Genomic DNA, 15,963 nt, shown 5'->3' on the forward strand with positions numbered 1-15,963 from the left:
ATTGTGGGATTAATTTCATTGTTTTGTTTTGGTTGGTTCTCATGTTTCCTTACATTAGGTTGAGTTATTAGTCGTGGAAGCCCTGGTTGGAAAAACACTTTGGAAGCCCTGTAACAGCTTGGGTTGAGTTAGTAGTCTTAGAAACCTTGGTTGGAAAAATTCTCTGGAAGCCCTTGGTGGGTTGAGTTATGGACAAACACTCTTGAAGTCATGTATAAGTTGTGGGTTGAGTTACTAGTCCTGGAAGCCTTGGTTGCATAAATGCTCTGGAAGCCCTAGAAGGATTGGATGGAGACCAATATGTTGATAGTTTTGTGATGTCTGACTGTGAGGTTGAATCACTATTTGATGGGTTCAGGTGGATGGCCTATGGAAGCCCTGGAAGAGTTTTCATTGATGTGTTCTATGAGATCCCATAAACATGCTTGGAATATGGAATGGGGGTGAACGACTAAAGAGATATTTGGCTCAACCATTCTACAGTCGAGTGGAACATGGAAGTCCCATCCCGGGTTTGGATTTTGCATCATCAATGAAAGTTTATTTCTCCTTTTGTTTCTATGAGCATTTTGATGGAGTGTATGTGGTCTATATGGTTGTACTTTCATGAGTATTTATGTCCCTATTATGTTGGTTATGTATGTGTTTTATGACAACAACCATGTATGTCTTTCCTCATGTTCTTAGTTGTAATTATATGATTAATGTATCTATGACCTAATGGATGGATTGACAATTGATGTGTTGAGGCCATGGAAAATTTTAGGGGCTACTATTTGCCTAGTGGGCTAATTTTCCATGAGTTTTCCACAGAAAAGATTCGCCAATTTCCAATTTTATAAAAGACGGTTTGCCCAAATTTTAGAATATAAAATTATTTTATCTTAAAAATTTCCAACATCATATAGAGACTATATATAAAATCATTATAAATTTGAATAATTTTACAAATATATCAATAAACATTTTATAGTTTTCATATTAGGGATTAGTGAGATTCAGCAATGTTTTTAAACTTCAAGAAAATTTTCCATGCTTAAAACTTTCCTTGGTTGAGGCGTCAATGGTTCTCAACGATTCTGAGTTAAGTATGAGACTCCTATGCTCATAACTATTAATTACACCTGTAGATTACACATTTGCAATATGCTTGATGAAATGCCTGTCATGGCTAGTAGGGGTCCAATCAAGGTCTTAAACAAGTGTTTTATTTAATAATTTCATTTCCATGTTATTTTACTGATTTGAAGAAATCAATCAATTCTAGGCAGTGACTTGGGCTCTAGGCCTGAAAAAGTGGCTCAAATCCCAGAGTCGCTGGAATAACACAGATAGTTTTGGTCTGTACTCATTGGCGAGCAAGTCTGTGAGAGTGAATTTAGGTTGCTGGTCACACACATGCCTATAGCATGGGAGCGACTAAGCCTTAAATTGTCCAAAAGCTCAGTGGGGACCCTGATCCAGGTGGATGTTGGTGGCCACCCACCTATCCCATTTGGACCCCCACAACTGTCCCTTTCATTCTTTTTAGTTTCCTAAATTGTAGCACAATTTACTATTTTTAGCAGTTTTTTCAGGTCCTGAACTTTAGGAATCGTTTTGAGGCCCTAAACGACGTTTTTTTGGGAATCTGGGGCAACATGGGTCTAAGGACGGATGTTGCCTCCCAAAGTGGTAGTACTGGGATAGATCTTTCTAATGAGCTATCGTACGCGTCAAACGGAGATCGTATGCCAAAGTTACGACCCCGGAAATTGATGTACCAATTTACCCAAACGGGGCCCACAATTTGGTGTTTCATCTTCTAGGGTTAGGTTTCGGGATGTGAAGGGTTTTCCATTGTTTCTCAACAATAAATAGGCCTTCGAGCCTCATTGTAACACAATTCGGAACAGTTCAGAGGCATGTAGCCACACATCTCTTCTCAGAGATAAGCTACCATCGCCCTAGCTGGTTTATTTCTATTTCCGGTTGTAAGCATATTTCGGTATTTTACAGTAATGAAATGAAGTATTATTTCCGCGACATCTCTGTATTTATGGTTATCTCTGTAATTTGTTGCGTTCCTGTTTAAATCTGGATCAGTGGTATCAGAGAGGTTTGCTTTTTCTCTGTTTTTCTTTGCATGTCCCCAACGAGGTCGGGATATAAGAAGTTAGGGCTTGAACTGGTCAAACCTTTGCAAGACCAGCCTCGCAAATCCCGACGGCCTCCCATGGCGGATGAGAAGAAATACGAGGGGGCAGGAGATCCTATCAAAATCTTGCTCGAAGAAGCGCTCGAGCGGCAAAGGAACGCGATGATGGATAACTTTGCACAGATTCTTCAGCAGCTACAAAGAGGCGACGCATCAGCTTCCAACAGCGACTCTGGAAACACCACACCGTTTAAGGTACAAGTGAATTTTGAAATCCCCGTCTTCGAGGGTCAAATAGACGCAGATGCTATAGATAAATGGTTAAATCTGCTAGATGGGTATTTTTCTGTTCATGAATTTTCAAATCGGGAAAAAATTATTTTTGCTCTTCTCAAAGCAGCCACCCACGTCAGGGACTAGTGGGAAACCTACTGCGAGCAAAAGGATGAAAGTACAGGCTCACTATTTTTAGCCACACCCACTTGGAATGACTTCCGGGATGCCATCAAGGAGCAGTACTACCCTGTCGGAAGCTATGAGGACAAATACATCAAATGGACCACGCTGCGGCAGGGACGAGACCAAGATGTGCCGGAGTTCACAAAAATTTTTCATACCCTTCACACACAGTTGGGTATCAAAGATTCTGAGCTGCATCCAGGAAGAGATGGTGTTCTTGAACATCCGCTCACTCGGGACAGCATACCGATACGCTGTCAAAATTGAGCAAAAGTTCAAACAGAAGAAGCGAGACTTTGGATCTGCAAATCCGAAGCCCAAAGGACAAAGCCAAGGCGGGTGACCCAAGACAACCCGTCGAAGCTGCAAGAAAAGAACAACACCATGAAGCCGAAGAAGGACACAGGGAAGTGGTGTGAGTTCCACAAGAGTCCCACTCATAACACAAGTGAGTGTCAGACCAAGCAGTCACTGGTGGCCGAGTTGAAGGCTTCTGAATCAGATGCATGTTCTAACCCTGAGCCAGAACCCGACAAGGGGAATGGCAAAGGGAAGCAGATCATTGATGCAGATCCTAGCGCCATTGTTGCCACTGCCAAGATCCAGAAGAACGAACCTGCAGATCTAGAAGAGGGGGAGCGTCTTTTCCACTCACAGATGTGGGTGAAGGGTTCGCCACTACAATTCATTGTTGATAGTGGCAGCCAAAAGAACCTTGTTTCAGCAGAGGTCGTGAAGCGGTTGGGCCTACCGACTACACCACACGCACAGCTGTATAGTATCGGGTGGCTTCATGAAGGACGAAATCTCAAAGTTCGCCAGCAGTGCCGCCTTCCCTACAGCATCAAACTCTTCATAGACGAGGTATTGTGTGATGTTACACCTCTGGATGTTTGTGATGTATTATTAGGCCAACCATACTTGTGGAGCCGACATGTTGTGTATGAGTCCAGGCCTCGTGCTGTCATTATTTCTTTGAATAATTCATTATACAGGATACCAGAGGTAGCCCCACCTACGGCCACATCTTTGATCACTGCTAAGAAAGGCAACAAGCTCATCCCCCAGACCAGGAAATTTATCTGTCTGGTTCACTCCCAAGGTAAGGGGAAGATCGTTGCTACATCCATGACCCCTGCAAAGGGTTCCTCCATGCAGCAGCAGCAGCAAAGGGATACGGTCATGGCAGAACACAGGGACAACTTCTCCTCACCCATAGGGGTACCACATAGGTTTCAGGTGGGCAACAAAGTCTGGTTGCATCGACAGAGAGAACGCCTTACCAGAACCCATCAGAAACTCAGACCACTCTGACATGGTCCTTGCACCAGTACCAAGGCTATGGGCAATAATGATTTGAAGCAAAAAATTCCTCCATTCCTTCGCTTGCACTGAGTGTTCAATGTGGACCGTCGTCAACCATGCTTCCCGCCATTTCTGAACACATCAGAGATTGCAGAACAGCTCACTAGGGACCAAGTTCAGCAGATGGAGGAACTCAACGCAATGGGGACCATTGCTTCCTAAGGGGGGAGGAATGATCCAGGGGGATGTTGGTGGCCACCCACCTATCCCATTTGGACCCCCACAACTGTCCCTTTCAGTCTTTTCAGTTTCCTAAATTGTAGCACAGTTTACTATTTTTAGCAGTTTTTCGGGTCCTGAACTTCCGGAGTCGTTTTGAGGCCCTAAACGACATTTTTTTGGGAATCTGGGGCAACATGGGTCCACAAATCGATGTTGCCTCCCAAAGTGGTAGTACTCGGATAGATCTTTCTAACGAGCTATCGTACGCATCAAACAGAGATCGTATGCCAAAGTTACGACCCCGGGAAATTGATGTACCAATTTACCCAAACGAGGCCCACAATTTGGCATTTCATCTTCTAGGGTTAGGTTTCGGGATGTGAAGGGTTTTCCATTGTTTCTCAACAATAAATAGGCCTTCGAGCCTCATTGTAACACAATTCGGAACAGTTCAGAGGCATGTAGCGACACATCTCTTCTCAGAGATAAGCTACCATTGCCCTAGCTGGTTTATTTCTATTTCCGGTTGTAAGCATATTTCGGTATTTTACAGTAATGAAATGAAGTATTATTTCCGCAGCATCTCTGTATTTATGGTTATGTCATCTCTGTATTTATGGTTATCTCTGTAATTTGTTGCATTCCTGTTTAAATCTGGATCAGACCCAAGGTAAGCTATCTAAAGTATTGGATTGGTTCGTGAGGGTCATGTAGTTAATGATTAATGTCAGTATAGTGTGTTTCCATCAGCTCCACTTCCTTATCGTGACTTAGGAGGTTGAATCATATCATAGTAGCATCTCATCCATGGAAAATTTTAGGGGCTAATGTTCGCCCAGTGGGCTAATTTTCCATGATTTTTCCAAAAAATGATTCGCCAATTTCCAATTTTTATAAAAGATGATTCGCCCAAATTTTAGAATATAAAATTATTTTATCTTAAAAATCGCCAACATTATATAGAGACTATATATAAAATCATTATAAATTTGAATAATTTTGCAAATATATCATTAAAAAATTTATAGTTTGCATATTAGGGATTAGTGAGATTCGCCAATGTTTTTAAACTTCCAGAAAATTTTCCATCCTTAAAATTTTCCTTGATCTCATCATATGTTTACCTAGGCTGGCTGGTTGCTTGGGTAGATGTGGGAGGAGGTTGTTACAATATTTCCCTCCAACTAATTGATTAACATAATCTTTCTCTCTCATTATTTTAATTACATTTCTTTTTCTCCTAAGGATTTTTAGGATACTTTTTAGGGAAGCTCCATTATGTGGACTTGACCACCAACAACTCTTTCTAGGATGACAAGAAGTTTTCTAAACTCTAGTGCTCTTTCCTAAATATTTCCAAACAATTTATTTATTAAATAAAATAATTACATGATCACATAAGTCTCATCATGGCTCCCGTGGAAATTAAGTCCAATAGTAGTTCAATGTCTAAAAATAACAAATGTTTAAAAACAAGAGCCACTGGGGTGTTACATTCCCCTTGATATCACCAGCTCTGATATAACACTAAATACCTTTAGAAATAAAGTGCACATAGAATAAAATTGATGGTTATGATCTTGCAAACATCTTAAATGAAGTTGCAATTCTCGCTTGAATATTTATTAAGTCTTACTATTATTTCTATCCCTCAACACTTTCTAAAAATTCTAGGTTACCACGAAAAAATATTTTTAAATTTCAAGGAAGTCATTACTCTGAGGCTTTTGTGATATATAAACTTGATCATGATATCCATTAGTATTGTGTGCTACTTCTTTTCCATTAAAGTATCTCCATTTGTTGTAATCCATGATTGTCTAAAAGAATCACTTAGTTAAGATGATCTTAAGTTTTTTCCTTGTAGGTTATGATCATACAAATTTTGCAATTGCAACCTGTTTAAACTAATAATGGATGGAAGCTAAAGGTTCCTTTCCTCCCTTTGGATGGCTTATTGATGGTTTCAAATTTTGTTTGGCTTTAATTAAGAGGCATTGAATATGGGTTACTTTTTGTTTGAGTTTGAGGCAAATTGCCAAAGATATTGGATAATTGTGATCATTGCAAGAAAATATTATTTATTAGAGAAACTACAAGGATTAATTTCAAAGCTTCGTTCTTCAAAGAGTATTGAGAATTGATGACTACTCCAGTTTGAGTTTGTAGCAGTTATCAAAAGGGTTTAATTTACATTATGGTCTTTTCTTTTATTACTAGAAGTTGGGCTTTTTTTTATGTTACTAGAAGTTGGCTTTTAAGGTTTTGATCTAATTCCAAGTCTCAGTATAATATCAAATTATTTTCTAGATATCAATCCATAAACCTATGAGTTATAAACCAGTTGGTTTTTGTAGAGTTTCATTCCTATCAGGTAATCCGGTTTTTGTAGAGTTCAATTCCCAACAGGTAATCCCAATCTATGCAGGGCTTAGTATTGGAAAAACAATTATAAATCTACTTATTAGTAGTGCACCATCTCATAGCTAGTTTGACATTCCTTTGTAGTCCCTTTTGGCTTGGACTACCATGGGTCTCACACCATCTCACATATTGGTAGTGCACCATCTCACGACTGGTTTCACATACCTTTCAATGTGTGGCTTGGGTTTCTAACTATAGTGTTTCTAATGCTTTCAATGTGGACCTTTCAGGATTCAGTTTCATTTTTCCTTCCATTTACCTATTGGTGGCACCATGGCAGCAATGTGCCCCTCGACCATAAGACAACACACACCTGTATTGGTTTTTGTAGTTAGTAGGTACATACTAGAGACATTATGAAGAAGAACACATTATCAGTGAACATACTTATGAAAAAGTGGATATTGATGTGATTCCTCAAACTACCATTCTTCCTAGTTGTTGTAGCTCATTTATGCAAAGTTTAAATTTCAATGTTTTTCTCACAAACTTTCATAAAGAAACGAAATTGCATAACGTTTTTACTTCTTTCTTCTATGCTACTCTTTCCTATGTTACTGCCTTACGTTGTTTCCTTTGTAGCATGTGATGCAATTTCAAGTTTATCTCAAAAGAATTTCGGTACCCCATTTCATCTCATTCATTTCGATTCAAAATGACTTTTTCTATTAATATCAATATTTAATTTTATTTGCAATTTCCATAACTGGATTGGAAACAATATTTGAAACCATATTTGAAGAGTATGAAATTTTGAATATCAAAATTGCTAATTTGGATTTTTTTAGAATTAAAAAAAACAAACAAACAAAAATAATAAATGTAAGATAAATACTCCCTAATTTCTCATGTATTGAATTTTAAATAATTTTCTACTGTTTTGGGTATCTAATTAAATCTAAATCTGAATGAATTTGAAAATCTGAATGAATTTGAATTTAAATTTGGTAACTCTGAGTTAAAGATGCCCCATTTTGTCAAGTTAAACATGGAATATTGTGATAAAGAGTTCATTATTTTGTCTGTAATCCAGGCCCATTTGTCAGATGCGATTCCAATATTTGAAATTTAGCATCCATTTGTCCGTTGTGAGCTGCCATCAAAAGCACAGTAGCTGCAACATCTGGCGCCTGCACGAAATTCGTTTTACGCAGTCGACAATTTTTAAAAGCATATGTCTTGCTTCAAGTACGGGCAAGAGAACACACAACAGTGGAAAGGAAGTCGGTCGGTCTTTACCAGACAACGGACAATCTTGGTTATCTATGAGTTGTCAGTCAAGGATTTGGTTAAATTTTAATTTCAAGGGGTTGTTTTATTTTAGTTTTTGAATAAACCAATCTAGATTTATTTATATTCTGGATATACCAAATTAATTTTTTTAGAGTGAAAAAGAAATTGATCCTTTTTATATATCAGGAGTTAAATAGATCTAGTCTATTTTAATTTTCCCTTTAAATAAAATATAGTTCACATGAATATTATAGCTCAATATTATGAGCCATTTTGATTTTTATAGGGTTATTTTTATTTTATTTTATTTTGAGAATTATCTTTCATTGATTTTGTTTTATTTTATTTTGACCAAGTTAAAATGTCAACTTTATATTAATTTTTTGTTTAATTTAATTTAATTAATTTATTTTTATTTAATTTGATTTTGTTAAAATGTTAAATATTACATTATATAACATCTCTATCATCGTGAACTGGAAAAAAAAAAAAGCCACTTGACAGAGTTAATACCTTGGACTTAAATTTTAATTTCAAGGATTTGTTTTATTTTAGTTTTTTAATAAATTAATACAACTTATTTTGTTTATATGAAAATAATAAATAATTTTAAATTTCATATATATTTTAAATATGATAGTTTATACTCCCTCCACTTGTATATATGTTGATTAAAGTATCTTATTTAGAAAGACAAACTACCAGAATTCACCAATATTAAGGAAATTTAAGACTATTTACGCATAGTTTATATAAAAGTTATATGGAGGGAAAATTAATAGAATTATTTAAGTATTTACCTAATGGACACCATTCTTCGAATTTTATATATATATATATTATAGATTTTTTTAATAAGAAATATAAATTTAGTGATTGGTGTATATGCACATTATATTACATAACAACACGGGTTAAAAAAACGTAAATATTTTTTTTTTTTTGAAAAAAATGAATAAATATTACTTATTTTTTAGTTTTGAATATTTGATTTAATTATTCTTTATAGCAAGTGTCTATTGTCGTGCCTGGTCTTTATATTCAATAGGCGTACATAACACATGAAGGTAACATACATAAATGCAAGAGTAATAGGCATACATAAGACATGAGGGTAACGTACATAAGTGCAAGAGTTGCAAGAGTAGTAAAGGCAAGCAACTATGTCAGCAGTAAGAATATTTGCAGGGGGAATCATGGAGGATTGGCAGAGACTATTTGTAAATCCAAGCTCAAGAGTATTTCCTCTTTTAAAAACAAAAATATTTATCACAACTAAAACTTTTGATATTCAATACTATTAAAATGTAATTTCTATACATAATACATGGATACATGGCCTCTATAAAAATAAGATCAAATTGTATAAAAGTCATAATATTAAAAAATATCATATGGAGAAAAATTACTAACCTCATTTATTTATAAAACAGTTATTTTTTCTATTTTAAACTTAATTTTCATTCCTATTGGATTTTCCTGGGGACTTCAAATTTGAACCCTAGTTGGAAGTTGCAATTCTAGGACTGCGTGCTATTTTGTGTTTTATTACTGCAGTGAGTGCTAATGATTGCGATGATCAGGCTAACCAGTATTGTAAAGAGGAGAGAACGGTATTAGTTCATGGGGAATTGCACGTGGACAGGGTTTAGCTGAAGCCACGATCATGCTGGTGTGATTAAGGTAATAACCGGTCGCAGACGGATGTTTATGATGCCGGCAAAAAATAACGATGACATGAACTGTAGAGCAACAGTTGCCATTTCTGACGAAGGCTATGATCAGGATGGACTGAGCAAGGTAGAAGTAACACATGGCTTGGATTTGCAATAGGAAAATGTTGCTCCATGTTGGTTGTCTTCTGGAACGGCTGCGGATCTTCTGTCAAAGATTCTTATTCCGAGAGAGCGCCCAACCTGGAAGTTCTTCCATCACATCAGAAGGGTGCTCCGCTGGTCAAGTTAGTTATAACCTCAGAGCTGCTTGCAGATATACTCTCCCACCAGTCAAACACGGAAGCTGTCATAGAGAGAATGAGTTTGACAGCGGCTAATGCTAATAGCAGCTAGGTCAGTTGTTTCACAGATTTAACTGTCTGTCAAATTCGAGCAATGAAAATAAGTTATAGAATTTAGAAGTGATTATTTATTCCTCTCCACTCCTGGGGTGGAACCGAACTCTGGTTTCACTGTATATAGGGATGGTAACCATTCTGTCCTTATAAGGCATCGAACAGAACAAAATTTATCGGGCACTGCCCACTGACTCTATAGCATAATATACCATACCAAATTGATGTGGATGATAATATTCTCACAGTGTGCCTCTGTGCAAATGAATTGTCCTGTTGTTTTGTTTCCCGAAATTGGTGTTATAATATTGCTTTCAGTATGTTTGCCTAAAAGTTCACTCTCAGGCATATTTTTTTAGCTGTTGGAACAAGTTATTGACCAGAATACTCTTCCGTCAATATATGAGGAAAGTACGGACAGAAATACTGTTAAATAATTCCATGGTATTCCCAAAAGTGGGAGCATTTTTCAGTGAACCCATTGTTCACTTCTAGTATTGTTGTCGTTGTCTTTTCTTCTGCCGCTAAAAGCTACATGATTTTCCTTGATATTTTAGATAAATTAATAATTTTGTTTTATAGGTTCAATAACTTTTTATGGAATTCTCAAAATTTTGGATTTAGTAAATGCTAAGTTGTTAGATAAAATAAAATAAAGAAAAAATCTTATTAAAAGTAAAAAATAAAAGTAAAAATCAAGGATATATAGTTTAGGTTTAAATAATTACTAAAAGTAAAAATGAAGGGCATAAACGAGTACTATGTAAAAATCCTGAAAATTGGAGCTATATTCCATATGGACAAGTTTTTCAATTGATTAGTGAATTATTTTGGAAAAGAGAATTGTTATATAAAGTTATAGAAGAAAAGGTAAAGGTCAATTTAAGACTATTAATTATAGAATGTTTTGTTAGGTTTATGTGGAGAATATTTTAAAAATAAAACCAATTTTTTGTATTGTTTCACTGACTTTAAAAGAACTTATGACACAATATCTAAGACTAGTTTTTGGAAGAGATTATAAGAACTAAAAGTTCCTCTAAAGTTAAGAGATGTTATGATAAGGTTCTATTAGGACATTATTTCCAAGTTTAGGAACCATTGGGGTTGGTTTGAAGAAATAAAATGTAATATGTGAATTAAAAGCAAGATTGTGCCCTATCACCTATCCTTGTTGGCTTATACATTAAGAAGTTAGAGAATTATTTGGAAGAAAGAACTCACTCTCACTAGTATAGTAATACCTCTCTTCTTTATGATGATGGTATTGTTATTATGGAAAGGAATCATCAAAAAGTTTTGCTCTAGTATGGATATGATTGTTAATATAGACAAAATAAGAGTCACGATCATTAAACTACATTACTTAATCTATTTTTGTGTATGATGACAAGATGTTTTCATACAAATATATTACAATCAATCCATCATCAATGTAACTAGAAATATAGCATTAAGAAAAGAATAAACAAATGGTGGAAATACTATTATGCACTGTAAAATAGTTGCAAGTCAACAAACCTTAATCTATAGGATAAGAAGAAACTCTAATTTCAGAATTTTTTCATTCTAGTTATCTTATATTGTTGTGAAATTTGGGAATGAAACATCGATAGTGAATTGTATAAAAGTATTCCACAAGTGATTTATAAGTTATAATATCCAAATTAAAAGCAATGGATGTTATCATATCATCTCCATGGAAGGAAGTATATCATCCAATGAGAGCATATCCATGAATAAATACCTAATGCACATTAAAAACATAGACAAAATGAAAGACAAGAGGCCTCCAAATATTGCTTCAAATTCTAGTCAAAACCACTTACAAGTCAAATGGGGTGGCATAGGGATGTTGTCTCTTGACCAAATCATATGGAAATATCAAAAGATGCTTTTGTACTTAATAATGATAATACTACAAATATTATTACATCAAAAATTTATGGTCTCATAAAGAAATAGAAAAAAATAAAAATCAAGATACTATAAGAAGGTGACCATCCTTAATATAGACCATAAAATTTATATCTCTATTTTAAATCTCTTAAAAGAAAAAAAAGAATGTTTTTAAGATAAAAACAAACCCTCATTGACTCCATTAACAAATAAAACACTCAACATTTTTTAAAGCATATTAGGTGGAAATAAGTCCTTATATTTATGGCACAAAAAGAGTTAGAAATGAAAATCACTTTATCCTATAATATACTACATAAATCTACATTATATCATAATTTAAAAATATTTGTTTAATTTTCACCATTGTGACTTTTAAATTAAAGAAAACTAAAATAATCTAAAAATAAATCTCTTAAAAAATTTCGAACATAAAAATATAAATTTAAAACCAACCAAAGAATTTCTTATATTGATTACTTATTCTTATATTAATTACTTATATTCATTTAAGATATGTAAACAAAATTTAGTTTCATTCCATAATAATCACTATCACTTTCACTAAAATAATTATATTTCTTTTATATTTTTTTGCCTTACAAATATAACATATATATACCAAAATTGTAAATATACCGACAAGGTCTTTCAGATATTTTCTTCTTTAGTTTTTCTCTTTCTTTTTTAATTTTTAGTGATACAAATATAAAATATTGATATTAAATTATGTTAAGTTATATAATATAAAAAATTAAGAAAAAACTATATATAAGGTAACGTGTTACATTTTAACACGTTAAAAGGTTATATGTTTAAATCCAGAAAAGAATGTACATTTTTATAGAATTTAGTAATGAAATGATTTTATGGAGGCATGTTATTTGTCCCATAAATAAAAGGTTACTTATCTCAGAAATAAGAGGTTACATACACTAATTTGGTGTCTTTCTTAGCCATAACCTTAAAAGTAAATTATTATTATTATTATTATTATATGAATTGGGGATAGGCTTAGAATGGAAGTAGATGAGAAATATTTAGATAAATATGGAATGAAAAAGGTTCTTTAGGGTAGAATATGTAAAATAAATTCCATCTTCAAGTAACTTATTTATAAAATTTGTGGAGATTCTCTAATATTTAATAAAATTTATAAAATCATTTTTAGTAATATTAATGTTACTTTTCTGTTATGATGATAAGAGTTTCAATTTGAGTACAAATTAAAACAGAGTATTTGAACATTTGCAAGAAAGTGAAAATCCATGTCAATGTCTTTATAAATTTTGTGGAGGTCCTTTAATATTTAATAAAATTTATAAAATCATTTTTAGTAGTATTAGTGTTACTTTTATGTTATGATGGTCAATGGTAAGAGTTTTAATTTGAGTAGTATTTAAACATGTGTAAGAAAGTGAAAATTGATGTCAATCTCAATACTATGAGTGTAGTGTTGATGTAAGGGAGGAGGTTGATCTTCTACCATTTAGAGGTACTATGAAATATGCTTAGATTTTCCTACATATAAAAATATGATCTATGCCTCATTAGAAGTAGTGAAAAAGAGGACTCACTATTTTCTATTTGATAAGAGCATTATCCATACTGATCATGGGGCTTTGTAATACTTGAAAACTCAAAGTAAGATCAAAGAAGAAATATATTTTAATTTTTTGTAAGTGGATGGATTTCTACAACAATTTCATCTAGTTATCACCAACAACAAGAAGGGAATCAATGAAAATGTAGTTCCCCATAACACAATAAAGTATGCCTTCAAGGGACATTGTGTACTTGGATCCAATGATCTATGAATGATGCAAAGAGAAGTATACAAAGGATGAGTACTTGAAGGCGGTGTATTTTTCATTTTAATGTCAATAAATATAAAGAGTCATAAAAACAATGTTGAATATCATCACCATGATGAACTACTCTTCAAATGGTGAATATTTGTGTACCAAAGAAATAAAGAATATATCTGATTAGGGATGTCATAATTTCAGTATTTTTGGGCATTTTCAAGTTGGGAAGATAATGGACAACATGCATATATGTTTTTATTGCCCCAAGATGTAGAAAGAAGTTGAAGATTTTAAACACATAACTAGCTCCACATGTTTAAGTAATGTGATTTGATGCAACATCCAACTAGTATAATTGAGATTAATATGATATGTCAAATTGCAAAAGACATGACTTTTTCATATAGAATTTAATTGAGGTGATATTAATTGCATTGGAAATATATTTATGTATACAAGACTTAGAGGCTTGGAACTTTGTTCACAAGATTTTGACCACAAAAATGAAATTTATTGCCTTTAGGATCTTAAAGTTTCTTGACCTAAAATCATGGACGAAAAAAATACAGTAAAATGGGCCTCAATGACAATAGCTCCAATTTTTCCACTTAGAAAGTACCAAAGTAGATGAAACATTATATAATGATCCATTTTTTATCATGATTCGCTATTCGAAATGCTTTTGGCCCCTAAAGTCTTTTACTCAAAGAATTGAAAATATTTCCCTTCTAACACATCCTTCGAGTTACATTTGGCCTTGCTCAGAAGTTGTACTTTCAATCTAACCTACTAGAGTTTAGTTTAGACTTGTCTAATAATTCTTGGTAATCAGTTTCCTACTCCAATGTGAAAGGTTTTTAGAATTTTCAATTTCACACATTCAATAATAAGAAAATTCACATATATGGGGGTATATTGAGTCTACAAGAATTATCACCCATGCTTTTGAAAATTTTAAAAGCACCATACTATAGATCCTTGATCTTCTTACCAAGGCATTGTAACCATTCCTTGTTTAAACACAACCACATTATGTTTCTCACCTTAAATTTTTTCTCAATTACATGATGATTATGCCATGCTTTATGCTTTTTTTGTGATTTATTTAATGTCTAGATTTTACTTTCAAATGGATATGTTTGGTTTCATCAACAAGTTTTCCAACCTTTATTTCTTCTCCTACAATGTATTCCACCACTCCTCATTGTTATTCAAATACAAATTCTAAGGGAAACAATGGCTCATACCTTCAACAAATTTTAAAATGGACATATTAATAGTAGTGTGAAATGCTTCATGACAGGAATGCTAAATATAAATCAATTATTAAACCTATATTAGTATGTTATTCTAATTGTAACCACTGAAAAGATGAATCCATGTTCTATTCACTACCTATTCGTGCCCATTAATATATGGATGAAAAGATATTGATCTCTTAAACTTGGTAATAACTTCCCCTAGCTTGTATTCTAAAATATACTAAGAGAATTTATATCTCTATCTAAGATGTTGGTCCTTATTATCCCAGACTACACCTAGGCATTTTCAAAGAACATTTTTGCAACATATTTCCGTTTAATGGTATTTATATGAGGTAGAAGAATGCATATTGTATTGTACCTATGAACTACCAAAATTAGATATGCATGCCCTTTATTTGTAGAAAATCACCCACAAAATCCATGGAGATGGTCCCCTATCCTCTAGTAGGTATAAGGGATAGTATAATCCTTGTTTTTTATTATTTTTCTTATTGGGACAACAAAATATGCATCCTATAACAAATGAAGTTACATATTATTACATTTTATAATGTTATAGTTATATCTATGTTAGGTCCCTATAGTACTAGTGTATCCCCGTATTGTTATTGTTGTGCCCATATACTCCCCATGTTGTTATTGTTGCGCCCCATAGAAGGCCATTATTTTTATTGTTGTGCCCTTAAGTTATTATTGTTATGTAGACTCTAATTATATTGTGACCCCTTGGACTCCTATATATACAAGGGGGTCTTACTATTTGTATCATCCAAGAATTGTTAATTTATGTTATGTAAAGAAGTTTACCCCCTCGAAGAGGCTATTTATCAAGTCGTTGATCTTTATTTTCTTCTATTTTATGAGCAAGTTGCATAACATTAGGCATGAGAGCTTTGGATTATAGGGTTTTTATTCTTAGAAAATGTCATCTTCGTATTGTTTTTATAGCTCTTTTCTACGAGACTTCATAACTTGAAATTGCTACCACGTGAATTCAAAATATTGATCAACGTCGTGTACTAATTTTATATCACTGTTCACTATATTTTAGGAGATATGATCCTATGAAGTTAGGATTTTTGCAAGCTCCAGAATTCAGTCTCAAAGAGGTGACCGTGGGAAAATTGGCATAGCTTTCTC

This window comes from Pinus tabuliformis, chromosome 1_2 (genome assembly GCF_031772625.1).
Source record: "Pinus tabuliformis cultivar Carrire ecotype Pingquan chromosome 1_2, CPIR1, whole genome shotgun sequence".
Taxonomy (NCBI): Eukaryota; Viridiplantae; Streptophyta; class Pinopsida; order Pinales; family Pinaceae; genus Pinus; species Pinus tabuliformis.